The sequence below is a fragment of the Centruroides vittatus genome, unplaced genomic scaffold (assembly GCF_030686945.1).
Source record: "Centruroides vittatus isolate TY-2023 unplaced genomic scaffold, ASM3068694v2 contig_150, whole genome shotgun sequence".
Taxonomy (NCBI): domain Eukaryota; kingdom Metazoa; phylum Arthropoda; class Arachnida; order Scorpiones; family Buthidae; genus Centruroides; species Centruroides vittatus.
Genome location: NW_027120928.1, coordinates 1,250,012 through 1,277,765, shown reverse-complemented (window position 1 = coordinate 1,277,765; position 27,754 = coordinate 1,250,012). Strand labels below are relative to the sequence as shown.

At 37.0% G+C, this 27,754-nt stretch overlaps 1 long non-coding RNA gene across 2 annotated transcripts; it reads right to left on the bottom strand.

Annotated features, from left to right (window-relative positions):
- Window positions 1-865: 865 nt before the first annotated feature.
- Window positions 866-27,319, bottom strand: LOC136968619 (uncharacterized). 2 transcript variants are annotated; one of them, XR_010879681.1, is made up of 6 exons: window positions 27,202-27,319; window positions 19,351-19,618; window positions 19,122-19,188; window positions 18,885-19,008; window positions 4,726-4,849; window positions 866-4,635 (listed from the first exon to the last, which is right to left on the bottom strand). It is a non-coding gene; the product is annotated as an uncharacterized lncRNA (long non-coding RNA). The 2 variants fall into 2 exon arrangements; XR_010879680.1 differs by lacking the exons at window positions 866-4,635; window positions 4,726-4,849 and adding an exon at window positions 16,631-17,208.
- Between the last annotated feature and the right edge of the window lie 435 nt (window positions 27,320-27,754).

Sequence of the window (27,754 nt, the reverse complement as noted above, 5' to 3'; positions counted from 1 at the left end):
TGTGACTTCCTAGTATCATTCCTGTAGTCATCTGGTGTGTTGACTTTCTGTCCTGTGGTCTGAGAGATCCACTCTTATATAGATTTTCACTTTTGTTGTTCTGAATACTTCCAGAATATTCTAATATGGATAACAAAGAAGCCAGTCCACCCACCACACCTGCCTCGACTCGAGGCACTTTCTAGACATGCCTCTTTTGTGCAGTCGTCAATGGAACTTCATAATCATTTTCATCCAGCCCATCTCAATGTTTTGATATACTGGGAATGCTCAGTATAGTGAAAAAACCTTTGGCACTCTGATATTTATATTGACAGCTCTCAAACTAAGTTTTACAAGTGCCCAACTATAAGTTCAAACTTTTTGCTATACTGAAATTTTTTTTTATCAGTGTTTGCTGTAACGAGATGTTACGTGTATATTAACTGTAAAAAATAAGCATGCTCTCTGAAATACACTTTTTAATATTCTTTAAAACTATATTGTTTCATTTTAAACAAGTACAAGAAATCCAAAAAATACCTGTTTATACCACATTGAACAATAAGAAAAAAGGAATGGATTCCAAAAAATGCAATAAAAAATAAATTTAAATAGTTTCTTGTCATAGCAATCACAATCACATTAAATTACAAATATTATAAATTACAAGTATTACTTCTTACAGATATAGTGAAATATAGTATGAAAATTTAAATAGAGTGATTCTTTATTTAAAATATAAATTTTACAATAATTCATAATTAATAATCTGTTTTTACACTGATCTCTGTTACATTAGGTTTAAATTTTCTGTATCATATTTAATTTTATTGCGCTTAATTAACATAGGGATGATTAGTACAAAATAAAAATCAAGACTAAATCAAACTCTGAATATCAGTTTTATTTCACAAAATTTAAAATTAAAATGGTCCCGGGAATACAAAAGTAAAGTAATTTACTGACCACTCACAGAAGAAAATAGTATGCTTTATACCATAGTGGAAATGTTTGTTAAAGGATTGCAGCGACAAAGTTCGATATCGACATTTTCTAAAAGACTATCCCCGTTGTAGGGTTTGGAATCGCTAGGCGAGCGATTTTCACCCTGGTTTATTATAACAAACTTTCATAACGGAAAAGCCATTGGGATCGGCCGTTAAAAACGACCGTTAGAAGATCCGTTGTGTTTCAAATCGACGACAGACGGACGATTGGCTGGCGGAAAATGACCGTTGGCGGCCGTTGTGGAAGAATTCAAATTTGATTGGCGGACGATTCGAACGTTGGGACTATTTAAGCCGTAGTTTCGGCGGGAACGGGAGCTGGTATCGTGAGTTTGTATCAGGAAGATCGGATCGGATCGGGATCAGGATTGTTGTTACCGAAGTTCTAACTGTCTCTCCCGTCGGATGCTACGGAAATCTGGGGGAGGTAAACTCCAGTGTTTTAGTACGAACTTGTTCCTGACTCGGAGGTGCTGTTGATTACAAGTCTGTTTGTGGAGGTCGTAAGGAGTTTCTTTCGACGAACGTGTACGGGAATAGTCGGTTGTTGTTTGGACTAGTGTTTGTGTATATTTGATTGTGACTCTAATTTATATTATTTTGTACATTTATATTGTAAATATAAACTTTGTGTTTCGTTAAACCGACTGAGTGGTTATTTTGAACATTACTGGTGCAGTCTCGACAGGATACCTTGGATTATGGTGGATTACGTTGAATTATCCTGGATTAAACTCCAAAGAATCGGAAGAACTGAGCTACGACAGAGAAGCAGATGTACGTACAGGGCATCACCAGCAATTAGACCCAGGTAAATTATTTGTTTCTCGCTAGCACACAGAGATGCCTAGACGCGCGAAATCGCGGCAGCTAGAGGCTAGAGACTGGGAGGACGACGAGCAGGGAACGGCGCGTAGGACAAGCAGGTTGAGTCGTGAACTCGAAGCACGTAGGTTACGGGCCGAGATCGCAAAAGCCAAGGCGAGAACAGCGGAAATCAAGTCCGAGACGAGGAGGGCAGAGATAGAGTTAGAACGGTTTAAGTTACGGCTGGGGATCACCAGGAAATTAGACGATACGAGGCGACAGGAACAGCAAACACGATCCGAAAAACTTAAGGTCGAGGGGAACCGCAACCTCGGGGATAGAACTAGCTCGTCGGGAAACAAGCCGCAGGGGGAATTGGATAGGCCAAGGGAAACTGACCGGCAGAAAAGAGGGTGTTCTGGTGGGCGGGTAGACGACGAGGCCAAACGCATGCGACCCAAGGCAGTGTACCGCGTGGTGGTGGAGGTGAGAGCATCTAAACTCTCTTGCCCACGGGGAGCGGGGAAGCGAAGGATCGGGTTGAGGCTATGCGGGGAGAAGAAAGGCCCAGGCCTGTAGCCATATCGAGGACGGGAACCTCTGGGGTCAGAGTAGCAAAGGTCCAGGTAGACGAAGACATTAGAGAGCCTAGTGGAGTCACGGCAAGACGAGAGGAGGAAGTCCGCAGTATTCAACCCGGAGTCGGGAGGTCGCTGAAGGGAACTGAGATAGTAGGTGACTGAAGTAGTCCCCCAGCTAAGGACGTTTCGGGAACGAAAGCGTCGGGTTTAAGGGAGTCATGGGTCCCTAAAGCGGTGACGGGAACGAAGGAGAAAAGCCAACTCGGAGCCTTCGGTCACCGGGTTGATAAGGTAACGATCCCGATAGAATTGGGGAAGAAAGGTCCCACAGGATCGCAGGAATTGGGGCAGGTGTCGCGGGCGGTAGCGGGCACGTTAACTCAGACTCCGGACATGCTGGTATCGGAAGAGGACCACCGGAAGGTAGGTGACTGGAAAGGAGATACCCTAGAGAAAGGGAAGGAAGACCCCACGGAATCGAGGGAGTCGGGGCTGGTATCTCATGCTGTAGCGAGCATGTTAAATCAGACCTCGGACGTACCGATATCGGAGGAAGATCATCGAAAAGTGGCTGACCGGAACGAAGATACGCAGGGAAGGGGGGAAAAACCGGAATGTCTTTCGAAAACAGTGGACAGCGGAATTAGCGACAGTGAGGAAAACGGGTCGGGCCCACGGGACACCCAAGTCCAAGATAGGTCGCTCCCCCGACCGTTAGAAGCCGCCGGGGGCGGGGAAGACGCGCCGGTCCCCAAAGACAGCATAGGTCAGGATAGTGGTATCAGCAAACCCGTTGAACAGGCGGTAAAACTCCCAGAAAGGAGGGAAAGGATGTTGGGGCTAGCCTACAAGGCCCCACAGGAAGAACAATTAGGCGGTCAGAAGGTGACGAGTTGCATTCACCGTGGTTCATACCGTCGGGAAACAGCGGTGGGTATCCGAAGGTACGGGCAGAGTTGGCACGAGTACCTGAGCAGTGCGTCGGTTCGCATTACGACGCTCGCAGGGGCTGACGAACTGGGGGTCGGTGGTACGATCTTGGTCAGGAAAGTGTACCGGGTCAACAAAATCGACGCGCTGGAAAGGGGAGAATGGGAGGGTGGCCACTGGAGAAGGGTAGAGAACGACCGAAAGCAGTCGGGCCAAAGTGACCGAGTAGAAGTCTGCCGAATACGGACTAGTACGGCCAGAATAGGATTTGGCTCGGGCACAAGCGTCGGAAAAGTAGCGATGGCTCTGCCTATGCGCCAGGTGTACGATCACGGCAGGGAACACGAACAAATTGGGGATTTTCCCCTACGTTCCTCGCCTTTGGCGTGGGACGCCCGGACTAGTAGTTTTAAAGGATATTTGTCGTGGATCGGACTAGGGAAATCGCATCAAGATACGCATAAGATCGTAGTAAAAATGCGTGTGGACATCAAACTGATCGGGTCATATCAGGTTCCGCAGGCATCTCTGTGCGTAGGTGCGAGTGAACATTCCCGGTTGTACCGGAAGTTAAGGGTCAGTCTGCCCTAGAGGACATTTGTAAAATTGCTGTGTGTTGTTGTTGGATCAAACAGGCTTGAGCTAAGCGCAGTTTGATCCTTGGCCACGGAGGTGTAGGGTTTGAAATCGCTAGGTGAGCGATTTCCGCCCTGGTTTATTATAACAAACTTTCATAACGGAAAAGCCGTTGGGATCAGCCGTTAGAAACAACCGTTAGAAGATCTGTTGTGTTTCAAATCGACGACAGACGGACGATTGGCTGGCGGAAAATGACCGTTGGCGGCCGTTGTAGAAGAATTCAAATTTGATTGGCGGACGATTCGAACGTTGGGACTATTTAAGCCGTAGTTTCGGCGGGAACAGGAGCTGGTATCGTGAAGATCGGATCGGATCAGGATCGTTGTTACCGAAGTTGTAACTGTCTCTCCCGTTGGACGCTACGGAAATCTGGGGGAGGTAAACTCCAGTGTTTTAGTACGAACTTGTTCCTGACTCGGAGGTGCTGTTAATTACAAGTCTGTTTGTGGAGGTCGTAAGGAGTTTCTTTCGACGAACGTGTACGGGAATAGTCGGTTGTTGTTTGGACTAGTGTTTGTGCATATTTGATTGTGACTCTAATTTGTATTATTTTGTACATTTATATTGTAAATATAAACTTTGTGTTTTGTTAAACCGACTGAGTGGTTATTTTGAACATTACTCCCGTCATCAATTACGGGTATCGTAGAGTAGAAATATAAAAAAATTTTATCTGTGGAGCAGATAACCTGAACAATTCAAAAAAGCATTATTTAAAATTGTAGATTCTAAGATATGAATAAATGTAGTAATGATTTACAGTAAATGTAATCACTTACCGTTGAATTGATTATTCACGAAGTAATTGTCATACGTAGATGATACATAGCTGGTCTAGTGGCAAGTCAGAAGCCTACATGATGTTGCATAACTCCTGGCTAACTGATTGTGAGCAGTTATAACCTATTAAACATGTAAAAAATAAAGTCAGAATCATCAATGTATTCCAGAGTTACATAGAAGAGTTGAAAAAACAGCTATTTTTACTATGAAAGTAAGAGAACCATAATTAAAATTCTAGTTAAGCTTCATTTACATCAATTCATATACATATTAATAAAAATTAAACCATTTGTTAAGAGAAATAAACAAATGGTTTATTTAAAATTGTTGCATTTACTAAAATTTAACATTATCTTAAGAAAAAATAAGAGTTAATTATAGCTTAGATAGAATTTCTGTTTATATAATTGACATTATAGGTGTTAATGAAAGCAAATTAAGCATAGTGGTATGACTTAATTTGAGTAAAACAGCAGATTTGAGTATTGCATGTTGTTAAGTCATATACTTTAAGAATGAGCAATTGTACAATAACAAGCAATTTAATGCATCATTGTACAATAACAAACTCTTAGACTGGGCAATAAAGATTCTAAACTTTTATATATCATTTTTTACTGCATCAATGTATCATAAATTAAAATGCCTTACCTTTCTGTTGTTTTGCTTCTTGTTAAAAAAAGCAAAACAACAGAAAGGTAATGCATTTTAATTTATGATACATTTATTTTAATTTATTTTTTCAACACAAGTTTACAAAATGATTGCATGTCTCTACAAAAGGGATTATAACATTTGAAAATGATACTTCTTCCTAGAATAATTTAATAATAGAAAAGATCAAGATGGTTGTTTAACTAATTAAGTAATTAAACATAATTTTCTAATAGAGGACATTTAGTGTCTCATTGAAGAGAATATAGGACAATATGCAAGCAAATATTTATAATCTGATGAATTAATTCTATGCTAAATGAAAACAACATTAAATACTTTTAATGAAAATTTAAATCTAAAAATAACTTTTACATTTAATATTCAATCGAGAATTATTCAATTTTGTTTTATAAATCAAAAAATTTACATTGCCTGCGTCATTCGGGTTTACGTAATTCAATTTGTTCGAAAAATGTCGAAATGGAACGAAAAATAACTCGCAATTCCAAAAAACTTGCTATTCGAAGATGGCGCTGGCATTCAAAATGGAATGAATTCGAATCTGTTGAACGTTACAATAATACATCACGCGTTATGTCACGAGTTCTATGTCATAGATGAAATATTTCAAGTATTTTAATTGCATTTTTAAAAAAATAAAGGATGGCTTTTTTACAAAATTTTTTTCCTCAGATTTGGCAAAATATTTGTTAAATAGAAAACTTATCTAAAAAGAAAATTTATTCAGATGTACTGTACGTAATAAAATCTCCTAGCTGGAACACAATAAAAAACAATTTCTAATGAAATAGGCGTTGGTATTTATTTTCTTGATTCTAATGTGCATATTTCTCGATGTTTCTGATCTTCAAAATTAGGGTGAGCATTAAGAGCCAGAATTTCTAAATTATTTCACTCCAGTTATAAACGACTTAATCAACAACATTCCATACCCGGGAAATTGTTGACCCTCGAATGGCAACGATTGTCCCCTAACTGTCAACAAGCCGTTATTCCTTCGGAGCAGGTAGATCATCTTGCACGATGGTTTATAGTTAGCGTCCGAACTAGTCGTTTATTTAATATCCCGGGAACACCTATGGCCCTAATAGCGATTCGTTTTCGCTCACGTGACAAGTTTTCCCATCAAAAACTTATAAAAGACGCTTCCTTCCCTCCTAAAGGGGTCGGATCGTCTCTCCACTAAGAAGTGCACTACGCCGTCGACCGAACCCGAAAGTTTCAAGGTGTCTATGTTTTAAGTGCCATTGTCCAGTCTACGAATTCTAAGATTCGACGTGCCATCATCCCATTAACTGATTCTCTGTCATCCCAAACATCGTCGTCACCTCTGAGAGAATATTCGTCCATTACGAACTCCGTCTATTACGGACTTGTTAAGAGGTAGGAAAAATAATTGTAAACTCTCTCTCTCCGGCCCCTTTTTGTATACGAGGGTAGAAGTGTACTTTAGTTCGTTTAGCATTTATTAAATCTTGTTTTGTTATAAAATGATGTCTTTCTTGACTGTCGGCTTCGCCTTATCGTCGACCCCAATCTTCCTCCTCCTCCACTCGCGTAACGCGTAGTCTACGTAACAGCCATCCTGGACACATGAGTCGCCGGAAAAAGAGGTACGACAAACTCTTACCTCCCTCCCCCGGGATCTCACACAATAATGCATCACGTGTTACGTCACGAGTTCTATGTCATAGATGAAATATTTCAAGTATTTTAATTGCATTTTTAAAAAAAATAAAGGATGGCTTTTTTACAAAATTTTTTTCCTCAGATTTGGCAAAATATTTGTTAAATAGAAAACTTATCTAAAAAGAAAATTTATTCAGATGTACTGTACGTAATAAAATCTCCTAGCTGGAACACAATAAAAAACAATTTCTAATGAAATAGGCGTTGGTATTTATTTTCTTGATTCTAATGTGCATATTTCTCGATGTTTCTGATCTTCAAAATTAGGGTGAGCATTAAGAGCCAGCACAAAGTCGACTTAAATGCTGCCTCGTTGACTATTTGTTCCTCACTTCGCTCGGCAATTTGTGTGTATTACGTTATTGTTCTAGATTCTCCCACTAATTCGGTTTTTGTTTTGAATCTGTTTCATGGTCTTCTGAATTAAAGCAATCCCAGTGAACAATGTCTGGAAGGTAAGTTTAAGACAGTAAAAACTAGTGATGCGACGAATAGTGATTTTGCCGAATACCGAATATTCGGCAAAATATGTTTCGCGGGTGACAGGTTACGACCTGTCTCATTGCCGTGGGTGTGGTAGCGACGCCGCGGGCGCATTTGTCTTATTTGCGAGTAGATCATGTCACGACACGCACTATGTTCATTGTTACATCAAATGTTATGTTACTAATAGTCTTTATGACTATTAGCATTGGCGTAGTTATGATTTTGTTATGGGAGGAGCCTAGTAGAGGCTGTAATTTTCTGGGAGGGGCACCAGGTTAACTGGGGGCCGGGCTGTAATTTTCTGGGGAGGGCCGTGCTCACCCATGCCCCTTCCTGGCTACGCTCATGACTATTGGTAACACAATTTGAACTTGAAACACTGTTTAACTTTGATGAGAATCACAATTATTTGGTTGCCACTTTTCTTGACTCACGTTTCAAAATCAGTTTCCTGGGATTCGTTCAAACGTAAAGAGCAAAACAAAGTTTTTTAAGAAGCTCTGAAAATTGGTTGTGATGAGTCTACTAGTACCGATGATGATTCTTCTCCCTTTCGTAAGAAAAGAAATATCAATGAAAATGATAAAACCATAGAAATACACTACAGTTTCTGGAACCGTTTTGAGGAAGTCGCTACAGAAAATATGCAAAATGATGAAGATGTATAGAAGAAAAGTGCTATTGCAAATGAGATTGAGTTTTATATGAAAACTGTTCACCTGGATCGGACGGCAGACCTTTACAAGTGGTGGTCAGCAAACGCAAAACAGTATCCAAGCCTGACAGAATTCGCTAAGATTTATTTATCGTCTCCTGGCAGTAGTGTATATAGACGGGTCGAAAAATCCCCAGGAATTTTTTGTGGGGTGGTCCGTCTGGTTATGTCGGTCCCCGTCCCTCACCACCCGGTCGTTCCATTGTAGGCTTGGCCGAACACATAATGGGCTCGCTATAAGAGGCCCTCTTAGTGCCCACAGGGCGGAGTCACAAAAAAAATTTAAAAAAATAAATAATAGTAGTGTATATAGCGAGAGACTATTTTCAGAAGCAGGTATAGTTTATGAGGAAAAGCACAATCGTTTCCTATCAACAAATGCTGAAATAATTGTTTTCATTTATCACAACTTACCACTGATACATTTTAAGTATTAAATGTAATAATTTGCGATTAAAATAAATAATTTTTAAGTAATATGTGTGTTTTTTTCCATGATTTAATATTCGGCCGAATACCAATATTAAAAAAAGTAGCAGAATATTCGTGGCATCACTAGCAAAAACCATCAAGCTAAGTTTAAGACCGTAAAAACCAATCTTATTGTATGAAAATTTCTTCATATTAAATAATTTCTATGTAATCTTTTTCAACAGTAATAGAATTTTTCTTTGCTCCTTGCAATGCACTACTACTATAAACAATTTTCACTTCTTTTCGTTTTGTCTTGCAATATAACAACTCTTATATCATCATCATTTGCATGGCAGAGGAGGCAAACTGAGCACTTTCCCTCCCCGGAATGGAGTAAAAAATCCCACAAATTATCATCATAAAAGTTATTGAGATATCTAACCTTACACCCTAGACTGTGGGATGCTTTGATGCAATCTACACTGTATTCAATAACCTGTGATAAACCTAAACAAGTAATTATTTGTCTCCATGCTTTGTGGCTTGCTATAAGAGGCCCTTTGTTTCCCCTGGAAAATTTCTACAGACACCCGTGCTTGCATCTGTGTTCAGTTTAACAGATCTTTCCGTTACATCACTTTGACAGTTAAACTGTCAAAGTGATGAAAAGGAATATTATTAGACACCTATTTTTCAGTGTGTTAAAAGCATCTACTTTATGAGCTCATTTAAATGCTGTATTGATCATAGTTGGGTTATGCAGCCAACATGCTGTTTACAAATTTTGGTACAAATGTTTGAAAATACAAGGTCAGTTTTAGAAAGTTGCAGATTACTTTAGATGTGGGTGGGATTTGATTGGAAACAATTGCTTCTACCATTTTAAGATCAGGAATTTACAACATATTTCGTATAACTGAATGCCATGAAACCAAATTTGTATTTGGTTTCAGATTTAACTTATATTGTCACAATCTTTTCTTAATAGAAACTGCCAAATTCAAAACTCCACCACTCAACGAGATCAAAAAATAAAAATATCATCACGTAAAACGAAATCTATTACCCCCTACCCGAGTAAGAAATCTTTGACCCCCACCCACCCCAAAATACCTTACGTAATTTATGGACGGGCCCTAACGCCTGTTTAAGTATTTAAATTATGCTCGGAAAAACCGATTTTTTAAATTATTATTGATAATTAGTATTCATTTGAGTAGAAATAAAATATTTATTTTTATTAATGTGTCGAAATTGGTTCCTAAATGGCACCTTTCCCGCTGGATAAATGCCTTTACAGGGGCATCCCTGCAATAGTGGCTTTCCCGTAGAAAATCAGAAACTCGTTTTGCTGGAAAGCTGCCATTCTTTGAAGTTTGATAAGTTTAATTTAAAAAATAATTAAAGAAATTAAACATGACAAAACATAAAATAAAATAAACCCTTCTAACCTTTTATCCGGTGTCGTTCTATTTTTAGAATCGTTCTATTTACAGAAACGCAAACGTTTTCACAACCTCTCCTGGGCTCTTCTTCAGGCTTCGTCGAATAGTTAATATTCGAATAAATATTCAATTTGAATTTTTTCGGAATATTAGCACGTGCAGCAGCTGGATATTCGTACTGCGCATGCTCGATGCTCCTCCCTTTAAACGCTGTTTTCTAGTACAACCTGCCATGCGCTCGATAGGATCATTTCCTCCTTATGATTAACGCAGGTGCTACGTAATCCAGCCTTAAATATCTCCATGGCTTCTAGCCATTTCAATTGCTGTGGGTTATAGCTGGGTATAATGATTTTTGCCGCATGCAGGTCCGTCGTTATCTCCTCTTCCGACGCGTACGTCGCCAGGGCCGTAGTGTATCTACCGTGGTGTATGTCCGACTCGTGCTCCTTTAACCTCACTTTTAAAGCACGTTTCGTAGAACCAATGTATGTTAATTGTCTATCGCACCTGTGATCTTCTAGCAGTATCATATATACTCCCGGATGCCTTTCGAGGTTTGGTGGGTCTTTGCCGTTGCTTAATATTCTGAACAGAGTCTCACATCTTCTGTACACGATGTTAATTCCTTGTAGGTTGGCCACGGTTTTGTAAATGGATTTCAGCACTGGATTGTATGTGATAGATATCCTTTCATTTTCTTCCTGTCTGATATTCAATGGTTATGCTGTCTGATTATTTTCCTTTTGGGACTTCTTATGTCTTCTAGACAACTTTACAATGAGAGCTTTGCTGTATCCATGGCTTACAGCAATATTTTGGATATGATTGAGCTCCGTTTCGAGCGCTTTTTTTGTAGAGGAGTGCGTATGAGCCCTTCTCACTAATGCTCGGAAGGCAGCTATTTTGTATTGAAACGGATCATATGAATTTCTAGGAATATATGTGTGGAACGTGCTAGGCTTTCGGTATACTGATGTAAGTATATTAGCTCCTTCAAAGTTGATATCAATATCCAAGAAGTGTACCCTCGATGAGTCGTGCTGCTCCACCTCTAATGTTAGCCCGTACGGATTACTGTTTATGGCTTCGAGGAATAATTTTATGTCCGGTTCTACTTTCCAAAATATAATAATGTCATCAATGTAACGTTTGTACAAGATGCTGGGCAAGAATCGCGGTAGGATATTGTTTTCCAATCTCCTAATTACCATTTCGCACAAATCACCCGAGAGCGGGCTGCCCATCGGGACTCCTTTGCCTTGCATGTACGTGGTCCCTTTAAATTGGAAAAGAGAGCCATAGCATAACAAATGGGCTAGTTCGAGAACATGTTGGTGCATTGTGTTGTCCTCAACTATCGAAAACAGAAAGTCCCTTAGTTCGCAAAAACAAGGTGGTAGTTCTATCGACGGAAACAACGATCTGAAGTCTAAGACCGTAGCACAAGCTGGTTTTGCTATCTTCTTCAACTTTTCTACAAGTTCTGCTGGGTTGTTTATATTGAATTGGTATCCTTCCAGGTGCGGGATGAGCAAGTTATGAGTAAAAGATTCTAAAATACGTGTGGGGGCCTTAGTCTTGTCCACCACTGGTCTGAGTTGCTGTGCTTTTTTGTGTGTTTTTGCGAATGCAAATAACCGCGGTATCTCTGGAGCATCAACTATTATATTTCCCATTTTCATTCTCTTGGCCAGGCTTGTGTTCGCAAAATGTTTGACCCGCGATTGTAATTTATCTATATAAACCCCTTGCACTTCCATACATCGAGTCATGCTAATGTATTCTTCTAAGCCTTTTTCATACGTATCCCGCTTCATCAGTACTAACAGTTTATCCTTGTCGGCTCTAGCCATAGTGATGTTGTTGCGTTTTATCCATCTTATGGTTCGCCTTAGTTGTTCTTGGAAGTGATAAACCTCTTTCGTTTCTTTGGATTTTCTTATTTTAAACGCCGCCATCCATCTATAGTACTCTTTTTGGTTCTCCGTGAGCCCTTTCAAGAGAATCTCTAAGTCCGGGATGTAAGATAAGGCTGCTCGGTTCATTGGAGGTTTAGGCGCGTATGAAGGTCCAAATGATAACACATGCTTGGCAAAGTCAGGAACCTGAATATCGTCCCAAATCACAAATGGACATTTATTAATTTTTGATTCAATGGGAATCTGAAACTTAAATATCCAGTTTATCTTCCTATCGTATTTTTGTCTCAGATTACTGCTCAATCTTTGCTGGATTTTGGATAATTTGGCATTTTCGACAGTCAAGGATCTTGGGTTTTGTGCAAATAATGCATCTTCGGTTGCTATAAGCCTTGCCAGGTAGGAATATAGTGATTTCCTAGTGCTTTTAATGGCCCTATTTAAACACATCCATCGTACTTTATTGAGTTGTTCATTTCCGGGTGGAAGATGTATACGATAAATGGACATGGGAAACACCCCAATCCGTTTACATTTATGAAGAAATTCTAGTTTGGCCCTTGCCTTCGTTAGGCTTATCATTAGTTTTCGATATTCATTAGCCGGCATCGCTATGTAAATATATAATCTCTATCAGGCGGACCTGCATGTGGCAAAAATCATTATACCCAGCTATAACCCACAGCAATTGAAATGGCTAGAAGCCATGGAGATATTTAAGGCTGGATTACGTAGCACCTGCGTTAATCATAAGGAGGAAATGATCCTATCGAGCGCATGGCAGGTTGTACTAGAAAACAGCGTTTAAAGGGAGGAGCATCGAGCATGCGCAGTACGAATATCCAGCTGCTGCACGTGCTAATATTCCGAAAAAATTCAAATTGAATATTTATTCGAATATTAACGGCCTATTCGACGAAGCCTGAAGAAGAGACCAGGAGGGGCTGTGAAAACGTTTGCGTTTCTGCAAATAGAACGATTCCAAAAATAGAACGACACCGGATAAAAGGTTAGAAGGGTTTATTTTATTATTACAAGTGCCGGTGCATAGAGAGATTATACATAAAATAAAAAATAAATTTAATGATATAATTATAACAAATAATATGAATAAAAATAAATAGGTAAATTGCTTTTGGGTCCTTGTTATAAGACTATGAGCACTAATTTTTGGCTTTATGGAGAACTTATCACACTGTTGACATAGTTGGAGTACAGTAGAGCGTCGATAAGTGGAACGATTTTCAGTCGGACTGTGTCGTGCTGAATCGAATGTTTTTGATACTAAATTTACTTCTAAAGTATAATTTTCATGTTTTTTATATTCTTTAATATATTTATTTTGTTTGTACAAAATGCAGAAATAATTTTTAACGATACAATAGCCTCAATGATTATTATAAAAATTTTCGTTTGGCTTAAAATCGACGAAAATTCAACACGAAGCGACACGCAACGGAGAAAAATTCAACAGGAAGCGATACGCAACGGAGAAAAATTTGAACATCGGACAGGTTAATGTATTTTTTCGTACAAAGTCGGAAACTGGAACAAATCATTAACTGGAAGGACCCCAGTCCCCAATTGGTTCCACTTATCGACGCTCTACTGTAATTACACAGAAGTTTGAGACACAGGTTTATTAGGTGGCAGTATACTCGTACATTTCGGACAGGTTGTCTGTCCCTCTTCAGCTGTATTTGTAAGTATTTGGTGGATATGCAGCTGCCTACAAAAATTGTAGATGAATTGTAAGGCATTTGTATTTTTCATTGAGAGGAGTATTTTTTCCAGTACAAATTTTAAAATTATACAGATATCTGTTCGGATGAGGATTCACATAACATATAGATTTTTATACTGAAACGAGACTGTGAGAGGAATGTATCGTTTTCACGTGTTACGATATGTACTAGTGGTGAACGAGAGTCATCAATTGTCTGTCATAAACCGGGCAAATTCCTGTTCATAGCAGATACTTTAAGTAGCGCTCCAGTAGATCCACCCGATGCAGAGGATTCTCTAGAGGAGGATCTCCGTATACATGCAAACTTACTGATGACTAATCTTGCAGTGTCCCCTGAACGTCTACAAGAGATTAAACTAGTGACCCTGATGGATGCAGACCTTCAAATCATTATAAAATATTGTCTTACTGAGTGACCTACATCAAGAAACAAGCTTGACTGTCAATTAAAACCTTACTCTAATATACATCAAGAACTCCATGTCATTGTTTAAAGGTCGTCTACTAGTAATTCCTTTAAGTCTTTGTTCCAAAATATTAGACATTCATGAAGGTCATTTAGGCATCGAAAAATGCCAAAGACAAGCAAGAAGTGTTGTGTATTGGCCAAGCTTAAACGTCAATATAAAAAACAAAGTAGAACAGTGTCACGCCTGCATTAAATTTAGAAGAGCAAACAATGCAGAACCTCTTATTCCACATGAGCATGTCAACCTGCCATGGCAAAAAGTGGGCATAGACTTTTTTATTATAATAATATTATTAATACTTATTTGCTAGTCATAGACTATTTTTCTAAATATTTTGAATTAGTCTGTCAGTTACAATAAATGCTAAACTGGTCATGACAAATCTAAAAGCAATCTTTCTGCATCATGGAATTCCTGCTGTCATTGTTTCTGATAATGGTCCACCCTTCAATTCAGAAGAATTTAGATTATTCCTAAAGTGTTGGGACATAACTCATAGAACATCAAGCCCTCACTATCCCAAGAGCAATGGTCTTGTTGAAAGAGCTGTTGGCACTATTAAACACCTTTTTAATAAGTGTTGTGAAAATAATTCAGATCCATACAATGCAATGCTCCAATATAGAGAAATATGCCTTCGCCTTGTGGATATTTTCCAGCACAACTTCTGATGTCTAGAGCACTGAGAATGAAACTCCCTGTCAGCAAAACTGTTGAGGCCAAGAGTCATAGATATACAATACTACAACAAAATCCATGCAGAAGTGAGTAAAGCAAAATCCTATTATGACCAGCATACTAAAGTCTTATCACCTCTAAAGGAAGGTGATGAAGTATACTATAAAAAGAGTCCAGAAGAACCATGGTCACCTGCATCTGTTGTCAAAGTTGGCCCGATGCCCATAACATGTCATTACAACACCAGATGGAATTCACTATAGAAGAAACAGACATCATTTATTGAAGACTCCTAGAACAACAGAAGTGCCAACTTGGAAAATAAAAGATACAGTTAACAGCATGCCTACATCTAGTCCAATTACTCCTGAGCAGGCAAACAGTCAAGCAGAACCTGACAAAATAACTGAACCTGTCTCAGCACAACCCCATGTTCTGACAACCCACTCTGACAGATAAATAAGTCTTGCAGATTTTCATTTACTGAGAATGACGAAAGTCCACAAAATTTGTAAACATACTAGGGCCTATATATTGTTAATGTTTGTATTTTTCAGAAAAAAGGGGCGCGTTACGATATGCACTAGTGCAGGGGTGGCCAACTTTTGTGTACGTGAGATCTACTTTTTATCTTAAAAATATATCGCAATAGACTTGCTGTCATAGGCATAGTCTAAATGGGGAGGGGGAGGTGTGAAATACATACTATGTTTATACACTGTGTTTCAGTACAAGGTGCACTCTTTTGCTAATCTATCAATAGTTCGCGGGAGTGCACCTCGTACTAAAACACCCTGTAAATCTACCTACGTAAAAACAACATAATTATTTAATGGACCAAAAATCTCACATCCAGGGAATTAAAACATCAATTATTAACAATATTTATTAATTCAAAATAGCTACAGATAAAGACAGATTTAGAATTTATTTTATTATCTTAACATTAATGGGAGAACTGAGTTTGCACGTCTCTAATCAAGTAGTCATAATTAGGTATATATCCTGACAAAGATAATAATAATAAGTCTTCAATATGGGAATCAGTCAAAACAGAACGTTGTTTAGTCTTCGCTAACTTTAAGTATGAAAATGCCGATTCACACAGGTATGTAGATTCGAAACAAGAATAAATATATTCGTTACATTTGGTGATACTGGGCTGTCTTTCTCAGTTGACGCATTTCCAAAAATCTTCAAATTTTCTGACTTGTAAGATTAAGTCAGTTTGTAAAATTATAATTTCTTTTTCTAATGCCTTTTGCTCATACGAAATATGTCTGAACTTTTTTGGCTAATACGTTTCACACAAATTCTTCTTAAAAGGAAAAGATATAAATTCCACAATTTCCTTTTTCAAGAAAAAAGCTACCGTATGACAGTACCAAATATTCAAGCTAAATGGCTTTGTTTTTCTGAGTCGAGTCATAACTGCATGCATACTGTTGCGTTCGATTACAAGTGTAACACATTAAGTGAAGACATAGCAAGCGATCGACCAAAACTGGCTTCGCGATCGACCGGTCGAGCGCGATCGACTTGTTGGCCACCCCTGCACTAGTGGCAACACTAGTGACCTTTGAAGATCAAGAGACTCTTGTCAATGCTACGTCTCTTTCTGGTAGATAGACATAGCGGTCCTTGCGTGAAAATTTTGAATTTAGATTGTTTAGTATGGGTCAAATTTTGTTAAGTTTGGGAAAAGGATACATTGATGATTCACATGTTTCATTATTTGTAAAGTGCCAATTTTTTTTTTATCTCTAAAAATCTTCTTTCGGACACCAGCCTGGAAAAAATTGGTATAAGAAATATATCATTTGTGGACCAATACATTCTCTCATGCAGTTTCTTTATAATCCATGTATGATACAAATGATCAAAATATATAAATATCGGCCATTGTAACATGCTCGCAGCAATGTCTAGATAATCACAGCTGTTACAACGGGAAGTAGTTGGACTCTGCTACAATTAGATTTATCAAATGTAAATCAGAAAATAATTTAAAATATGCCAGTGGATTACTTAATGTGATGCAACAACCTGGATTTGTTCTAAAAGGAAATCCCAATGGAGGGGGATTATTGGTGTCTATCTTGCTTCATCCACTAGCAGGAGCAATGCCTATGTCAGAATCGAGACTAGATATAGTCTGGCTCGCTATAGTCACTAAAAATATCTTCAAATCCACTTGTGGAGATATTAGCATATTCTAGATCTGAATCCAACATTCTGCCAATAAAAAAAAATTATCTAAAAGCCCATTTTTACATCTTACACAAAAGAAAAATTAGATAGCATTTTCTGGAAATAATATAATTATACTAAAATACTGAACCTGTTACTGTGTAATTTGCGTGAAAAAATCTTCTTTTCACAAACGTTTTCGAGCTTTCCAAACAGCTCTTCTTCAGGTAGAGAAAAATTCCGACGAAACGCTTCGAAAAATGGAACGTAGATATTTAAATAAAAAACCGAATCCAAAAATGGAACGCAGATGTTTAAATAAAAAATATGAAACTCGCATATCAAACGATCATTACGGTGGTCATGCGCATTCGTGCGCTGATGTTGCTATTTATAGATCGTTGTTTATGAGGGTCTGCCACGCTGTAGAAAGATTAATCTCATCCTTCCGATTTATACATGTGGTCCGATGGTTAGCCCTACAGATGGATATAGCTTCCCGCCATTTTAGTTGCTCCAGGTGGGGCGTAGTGTCAATGATGTCAGCTTTGTCGAACTTCGGTTCTATATCGGGATCAGATGCAAAGGTGATTAGGGCCGTGGTGTACCGCCCATGCCGAAGGTCTGCTTGATGCTCTTGCACTCTGGTATTTAAGGATCGCTTGGTTGAGCCGATATATACAAGGCTCTCGTTACATCTGTTATCTTTCAGCGGGATAGAGTACACGCCCAGAAGCCTGCCATGAACCGGACTGCCTTTTCCATTTCTGAGGATGTCGTAGATTGTCGGGCATCTTCTATAGGCTAGACCAACACTGACCAGGATGAACGTACACGCCTCCCGGTCACCTTTAACCCATATGTTAAAGCGATATACGCTGAGATCGCTGGAAAACAACGATTACAAATAGCCTATAGAAGATGCCCGACAATCTACGACATCCTCAGAAATGGAAAAGGCAGTCCGGTTCGCGGCAGGCTTCTGGGCGTGTACTCTATCCCGCTGAAAGATAACAGATGTAATGAGAGCCTTGTATATATCGGCTCAACCAAGCGATCCTTAAATACCAGAGTGCAAGAGCATCAAGCAGACCTTCGGCATGGGCGGTACACCACGGCCCTAATCACCTTTGCATCTGATCCCGATATAGAACCGAAGTTCGACAAAGCTGACATCATTGACACTACGCCCCACCTGGAGCAACTAAAATGGCGGGAAGCTATATCCATCTGTAGGGCTAACCATCGGACCACATGTATAAATCGGAAGGATGAGATTAATCTTTCTACAGCGTGGCAGACCCTCATAAACAACGATCTATAAATAGCAACATCAGCGCACGAATGCGCATGACCACCGTAATGATCGTTTGATATGCGAGTTTCATATTTTTTATTTAAACATCTGTGTTCCATTTTTGAATTCGGTTTTTTATTTAAATATCTACGTTCCATTTTTCGAAGCGTTTCGTCGGAATTTTTCTCTACCTGAAGAAGAGCTGTTTGGAAAGCTCGAAAACGTTTGTGAAAAGAAGATTTTTCACGCAAATTACACCGGTAACAGGTTCAGTATTTTAGTATTTCATCCCCGGTGTCAGAGTGAAGTTTAATTTTGCTTGATATAATTATAATAAACTTACTTATTAAGTTAGAAAAAAAGTTTAAACCTGCATAAAAATGATTGAAAATACTCTATAATTTAAAATATAAAAAACACTTACAATTACTAAGTGGGCATTATGAATAAATTTCTGTTAGTCATTTCGAAATCAGTTATATTCTCAATTGTATAGTTCTGCAGTTCCATAGTTCTTGCGGTATCTTAATGGCGACATGATGGTAGTGCTACAGAATGGAAAAATACATTAACCTTCTCTGGAAACTTGTGGATGTATTATATACAAACAATAGTGATAAATTTCAAACGAAAAAATTGAATAAGCTATAAAATACATTACCATTGATGATTCTGTTAAGAAAGTACTACATAATAACAAATTTTCTTGCATCCATGCAAAATTAGACCTGACAATAATGAATATTTTTCAGTAATACAAAATTTATTCCATTATATTCAATAAAAATAAAAAAAATCAGTTTTAAAAATGTCATTTCATTACTATCAGAGAGGGCAAGATTTTCATCATAAAGATTAAATTTTTAAAATTAAATTACTGTAAATCTTACCCAAGCTGCTTGATAATTCATCTACATGTTCTGATCACTGCAGTTTCTTGAATTTCCCAGTGATTAATACATATTTATCATATAATTCCACTATGATGATATTTGATGTGATAATCACAAAGTATTAAAATCAGACACAATTTTTTGAATTTTTTAAAAAATTTTGTCATACTTAGAAGGAACATTCTTAAAATTTTATGAAAATTTAATCCTAGAAAATTTATAATGAATATGAAAGAAAACCCACTTCTTTCTCACAGTATATATTCTGAAACAGAAAAAAATAAAAATCAATTACTATTTTCGTAGTAAACTTTAACTCAATTCACATAAATTACTATAGAAAATTTCAGTGAATACAGGGTTCCTACTCAAATTTTAATTTTAAAATCCATGACTTTTCCTGACCAACTTTGTACAAATTCCCTGACCCTTATGTCCCCTACAGTACAGCACATTAACAATACAAAACAGCATACCACTTACTACACAAATATGCTATTGCTTCTTAGACTTTTTAATTAGGTATTTTTTTCTAATTAAGTTACATAATTTTCGTAATTAAAATATTTATCCTGTTATTAATCAACAACCATAAATCTGCGTGGCTTTGAAAAAAATAAAAAGCCATTATTTATTATTCATTAACAAATCCTGTATAATCCATGTACAAAAATATATATTTATTAAATTTCTCTCTTAATAAATTTCCCGAACTTTATAAAATATTAATAAACTGGGGGAATCAGAAATTGTTTTCTTACACAATCAAAATTATTAAAATAAAAAATGATAAATAATACCATTTAAATTAAAATTATCATTTTTTATACTTTGTTATATATTTTTAAATCAGTTCATTAACATCTGCCCTCAAACTGAGAGTGTAAATGGTAACTGTGAGAAATTTGTAGAGTTAAAATATTTAAAAAATAAAAACAATCATTTATGAATTCACAGAATTCAATTTTATTTCTATTAACATATTGCATCAAGTTTATAATTGTAGCGTACATGCTATCCTATGATAATGAAAACAAGTGCTTAATTAAAGCATTTTTTAAAATCTAAAATATTTATGTTAACTTATCAGTTTAGTGTTGCAAGGCAAATTGTATGTATGATTTAATTTGAATTTTCTAAACTATGTAATAATTTTTGGGAAAATTTTGGGTCCTGAAAATATTCTGCATGCCTTTTCATAAATGCATTGTACCACATTACTTCTTGATGCCTGCAGATTGCTACCCCTTATTGTGAAAAAAAAAAAAAAAAATCAACAAGGCAGCCAAGGAAGCAAATTTCCTGACTTAATAAGAATGCATAAGAACCCTGTTAGTAGTAAAAGTATAAAAGTAAAATTCCTGTAGAGCAGTGGTGTGCTGTCCACGAAAGCACCACTTCCCTTGTATTTTCTAAAATATAAATACATATTGTGCAATTATTTTCATATTTTAATGTGCTTTAAATTAATTAAAATTAATATCTATATATATAATCAAGACGAGTTGATAATAATAATAATAATAATAATAATAATGATTCATGATCGCCATACAGGATCAGGTCATAAATACTAAAAACTACAGAAAACACATACTCAAAGATGCAACACTCACAAATGACACATGCAGAAAATGTCACATCATGCCAGAAACTATACAACACATCACTTCTGGTTGCAAGCTCTTGGCACAGACAGATTATTTACACAGACATAATCAAGTAGCAAATATAATACACCAAGAGCTTGCAAAGAAACACAAATTAGTAGACATCCACGAACCATACTACAAATACATTCCGCAGACAGTATTGGAAAACAACACGCACAAAATGTACGACGACAGAGCCATAATCACAGATAAAACAATTTACCACAACAGACCAGACATCACACTCATTGACAAACACAATAAAATCACATGCATTATAGACATATCCATTCCAAACACACAATATACAAAACGCATGCACTGAAAAAATTAGCAAGTACACAGAACTCGCCCAGGAAATAAGGCATCTGTGGAGGATGGATAGGGTGCTTATTGTACCTGTTGTTCTCTACAGGTGTCATACCACACACACTACACAAAAGCCTGGGCACGTTACAATGGAATAGAAACACATACATCACACTACAGAAGGCCACTATATTGAATACATGTCATATTGTGAGAAAATTCCTGAATACAGACACACACACTGATACACTTCTTTAATTTCTGTTTTGGTTACTATGCCTTGACTTTGGTCTGGCATAGTACACGGCCACCGGTGTTAACCGAGTATATCTCACTTAACCCAACATAATAATAATCAGCACAGAGCCCAAACGGTTAGGAGTTGAAAGTTGAAATTTGGTACACAGTTAGGGTACGTCACGAGAATGCACACTAAGGAGGGATTTTTCGAAATTCCTCTTCATGGGGGGGGACAGGATTAAGGCTTCTATATACATTATCAAGACGTGCCTAAACGGTTAGGAGTTAAAAGTTGAAATTTGGTACATAGTTACGGTACATCACAAAAATGCACACTAAGAAGGGATTTTTCGAAATTCCTCCCCACGGGGAGAGGGACAGGATTAAGGCTTAACACTTCCATCAACAATGGAAGTGTTAAGTAACAATGGAGAACAAGAGAAAGCGACGTGCAAGATTTATGGGGGCTGGAAAAAAAAAAGAAAAAGAGTAATATGTTGGAACATATTCGATTTTCAAATTTAAACAGATTAGTTCGGTTTTTCTCAACCTTCCTCCTTTAGAACATTCGATGAAAATCGAAGGATATAATCAGAACACATCGTGAAAATCGAACAATATTAGAACATTCGATTTTCAAATTCGACCTTTCTTTAGAAAAACTTAGTTCGTTGATGAAATTATTCTCTTTTTTGTGACTATAATGTAATAATCTTAATCTTCGCTATCGTTACTTTTGCCCGAGCAATGCCGGGCCTACCTGCTAGTTTTATTATAACTGCATTGTGTATCTCATTACAGATTTCTATACTACATGTGAAAAAATGATAAGATTGCTATTGTATTTTCGAATATAAATTCATATATGCATATTTCCAATGGAAGTGCTGTATTGTCAAATATGGGGCAGCTTCCACAGCAAAAATATTTGAATGGTGTAAAGCATCCAGATTACAGGCATTCGCACGTCTGCTTTACAGCACACCAACCTCTCACAGTTTAGCTGGTGGATGCTACACACCAAAATATTGTATAACGCTTCCAACGATTCTATCCATGGCCAGCACAGCTTCCCTATCATCAAATGTCACCGCACGCCACTGCTATAAGGGCTTTGGCACATTATATTTTATTTTAAAGGACACTAAAAAAGGTTTAGAATGATGAAAAAGTTCCACAAACAGACACACATTCACCTGACAATAGACCTCATAGGATTTTAATATTTTTGTAATTTTACTATTATGTAAATTATTGCAGGCAGTTGTGATGAAAATCGAACATAGAGAGGATAAAAACTGAGACTCCAGCAGTAGCTTACAAGTAAGGTGTGTTGTGAGGTGAATGCTTGTCTTTGTGGAACTTTTTCATCAATGAATCTTTTCATTGTCTTTTAAAGTATCTCTAGAGCTTACTTATCACAAAGGATTAATGTTAAGAAGAAATCATTAAGCATATTTAAAAGTATCAGAATTGCAATTTAAGTGAGAACCAATTAACAAATTGTTTTGTTTTTGTTAATTACAAAACACTACAAGATTGTCTGAAGAAACTTCGGCACTCTTTGCTTAACAGAACGCCAGTCAATCGATGAAATCCAATTCATGTTTATGTCTTAATATTTGATTTATTTTAGTTCAAACAGTATGTATAGTTTATTAAAATTCAAACCCATCCTTTTCTTTAAGTTTGTATAAAAGTTATAAAAGTCAATTAGGAAATTAAACAATAATTGTTAATACATGGTTGATATTGAAATTGATTAGCATATTTTTGCATTGGTATACAGTAGAGAATCATTTATCTGAATCAATTGGGGACTGGGGTTGTTCGGATAACCGAGTATGTACGAAAAAATATTAACTTGTCCGATGTTCAAATTTTTCTCCGCCGCGTGTCGCTTCGTGTTGAATTTTCGTCGATTTTAAGCCTAACGAAAATTTTTATAATAATAATTCAAGGCTATTGTATCGTTAAAAATTATTTCTTTATTTTGTACAAACAAAATAAATATATTGAAAATATAAAAACATTAAAATTATACTTTAGAAGTAAATCTAGTATCAAAATGTTCGATTCAGCACGACAGTCCGACTGGAAAGCATTCGAATAACTGACGTTTCAGATAACCGGTGTTCAGATAAACGACTCTCTACTCTATTTACAAAAGTTAAATTTCAAGTTCTACTTGTATTTTATATGTATAACTTATTTTGTTATTTCGTTTTATTATTATTCTTATTTATAATTTACAAGTTAAAAATAATTTTTTATTTTATTCTCAACCTACTTTGCATAGTACTGCATCTCATAGTTGCATCATTCAACTTTATATGGTTATGTAAATTACATTTCTTGGTAGGAGTGATGAACCTTAAAGTTAGATACTGTAATATTTTTTCAAAATGATTTTAGAGTATGGTGATTGTCAACTGACAAAGAAATGAGATTCTGTTTTTCTTAAAATTTGGATTTTTACATGATTAGTTAGGAAATAATGATTATATTGAACAATTTTTTTAAATATCTCTAATCATTGTAAAATTTGGTGGTGCAAACAGAGTCGTTGAGGTGGACAAAAGTTGATACACGAGGTCTGTACAAAAAATACGCAAACTGACGTCATAAAACAAAATGTACTTTATGTAGAAGTTACATGTCTGGGTTCCCTTCAAAGTATTCTCCTTCCCAACGCACACACTTATCCCAACAGTGTTTCCACTTGTTGAAACAGTCCTGGTACGCTTCTTTTGTAATGTCCTTCAGCGCCTTCGTCGCATTTACCTTAATCTCGGGAATCCTCTCAAATCTTCGTCCTTTCAAGGGTCTTTTGAGTTTGGGAACAAGAAAAAGTCACAAGGAGGTGGATCAGGTGAGTGGGGGTGGGGGAAGAACAGTGATCAAGTTTTGGCCAAAAACTTAACGAGTTCTGAGGGCCGAATGGGCTGGAGCATTGCTGTGATGGAGAAACCAGTTTCCACTCCTCCACATTTCTGGCATTTTGCGGCAAATGGCATCCCTCAGACTTTTCAGAACATCAATGTAGTAAGTCTGGTTCACTGTGGAGCCTAGGGGAGGTACTCGTGATGAACAACACCCTTAGCATCAAAGAAAACTGTCAGCATCACCTTGACACTGGATTGAACTTGGAGAGCTTTTTTGAGTCTGGGGGACGTTTCACCCACCCACTGGGACGATTGGACCTTCGTTTCAATGTCACTGGGACGATTGGACCTTTCATTTCCAAGTTTAACAGAAATTTCACAGCAAGTCATTGCTCCTTTATGTCATTTATTCTGAAATCCGACAAATGAAAAAAATCGCACTTCACTAAAAACTGTGTAGCTAATCAACAAATAAAGATATCTGTAATCGGGAAATGGCTTTATCGCCAGAAGATCTGTACAAACCTAGCGACACCAATCGGATTTCCCTGGAACAAACTGGAGCCACACAATTCAAACAGTCCGCGTATTTTTTGAACAGACCTCGTATACACAGAAAACAAAAACGTTGAACCACAAGACAAAAATTTCCCATTCTTCTGCAGCAGCGGGTATTCGATGGAAATTGCCACGAGTCCGAAGAAAGTTTTTGTCACCGTGCGAGACTGTTCTGCTAAAACAGTTTGATACAATACAAAATAATGTGAAAAAAGGAAGTATAATATTTTCAGACTGTTGAAAAGCGTACAAAAATGATAAATCAGAGTAAGCTGGATACAAATATTTGCGAGTAAACCACAAGTATACACTTTGTAACTTATGAACCTGGATAACATACTCAAAACAAAATTAATTGTAGAAAGTTTATTCCTTTGTAAATTGTTCATTATTTCATTAAAATTTTAAATGTGTATGAAATACGGAATAAAATATCAATTTCACTTAAAAACGACTGGCATCCCGTTAATCGAAGAGTACCAAAACTTCCGGTTTCAGGGAGAAGCCTCACATTTTCTCATCTATTTTTTGATGATGTCCAGTCAATTCCTTTCAGAATTTTAACTAGATAAAAAAGTGTTTTGACACACTCCTCGACGTTGTAATTTAAACGGTGTCACTATTTTTCGTAGGACTGGACCCACGAGAAGGGGTATTAAGACTACACAGCAACTATCCCAAGGGTTTGGTTTTATTTGTACTCAGAAACAAGACAAAACAGGTAACCTGCCAAAGGAAATGCCTTTCAGGAGATCTTTTATGGGAAACGGGACTCTATTTAGGTCAAGTCCGGATTCCACATTACCCAAAAACAAACTCGAAAACAGAACCGAAATGCACAGAGTTTTCGCTTCGGTTACATTTTAACTCGACCAAATCGAACGTTACGTGGAAACGTACCACCCGTCGACAGGGTCCGTAATCCCTCTACACTTTCCATTTCTGCTCTGCTTCATTTCCCATTTAAAGTATTTTATAACTAAATTCCACTTTGGGATCTCAACCATTCATTCCAGATTTCACGTCAATTATCGTTTACCAGTGTTCTATATTTTCTAACTTCTTTGATAAATACAAAATCAATTCTCATTCTAAAGGTTCGACTTGTGTAATCGAATAATTCACACTCAACAACCTTTTAAAAAACCAGTAATATTAATTGAAAACAAACGTTTTCGATCGTTAACTCGGTCTTCCTCGGGTTCTAACTATTGAGATTTGTTACAAGTTCGAAAATTTGAATACTTCCGAAAGTACGAAAGTTCCGAATTCTGAAAATTTGAATACATTCTTTCAGAACGTATTCAAATTTTCGAATAGAACCGTCGCGCGTTCATGTTGCCATGGTATCATACGTGTTGTTGACATATGTAATACGTGTGGCACAAAAATAGCTCTTCCTCATAGCTCTATTTAATGTACAGTACATCCCTATCCCTTTGTTTATATATGGAATGTAATTACATTGTGTTTTTGCGCCACACGTATTACATATGTCAACAACACATATGATACCATGGCAACACAAACGCGCAATGGTTCTATTCGAAAATTTAAATATGTTCCGAAAGAGTTATGAACTTGTCACGGATGTCAATAGCTAGAACCTGATGAAGACCGAGTTAACGGTCGAAAACGTTTGTTTTCAATTAATATTACTGGTTTTTTAAAAGGTTGTTGAGTGTGAATAATTCTCATTCTCTTCGCTATACTTTCGGCCATTACGATAATCAAATTATACATGACTAACATAGTGCAATGTTTTTGTCTACACCACATACATATATACTTACTGTATTTCTGCACACTTAAGAGCATGCTCTTATTTAAGTAGGACAAAAATGTGCACTATAATCCACATAGTGAAAAAGGAAACTTAACTATTTAAACAAATAAAAAAAAATCAATTTTAATGTCGAAAGCATTTCTATTTTTAATAATTTCGGTTCCTTTGACTTATATTTTACTCATATGGACATGGTCTATAGCCGATAAGGTCCCAACCGCCTGATTCATAGCTCTGTTCCTTTCCTTTGTTTAAAATAGGTTTTTATATAAATTGAAACATTCATAAAAACTGTACTACAATCCAAAATCATCTTTTTCAAGCAATAGGTTTTATTTAAACTAAATACTGTTAATGATTCTTTCACTACAAAAGATCAGAAAGTAATAATTATTTACATCTCATAACAATAACTTACCTACTTTTACAGTTATAAGTAACTCAAAATAAAATAACGAACACGAGACATTTTCGTTTTCAGCGTTGCCAGATGTCATTAGCTTTTGCAGCCAAAAGTTTTCTAAAAAGTAGCCTAAAAATAGCCAACTCAAAATCAACATTTAGTAATTTTGGTGACAATTAATAAATGATATTGCTTCGTAATGAACATAAATTTTAATTGTTGCGAAACTGAAAGTATTAAATTTCTTACGCTCTGATCGCGAGCAAACAAGGGGGATAACACCGAAGCGAGAAACTCGCGTTGTCAAAAAAGCTGCAATGACTAATTTCAAATGAATTGGAATTGATCCTGTTACCGATTTTTTCGACAACTTCGTTTTTTCTATTAAACTCATAGATTGATCCTTGGAAAATCTAGGATATGATAGATATTCCTTCAGTGGCGTAGGGTGGGTGTCAGCCGCCCGGGGTGGAGGAAAATTTCGCCTCCCCCTTATTTAGGTATTTTTACAAGATATTATTATTTATTGTGAAATTTTGCCGCCCCCTATAAGTGCCGCCCGGGGCGG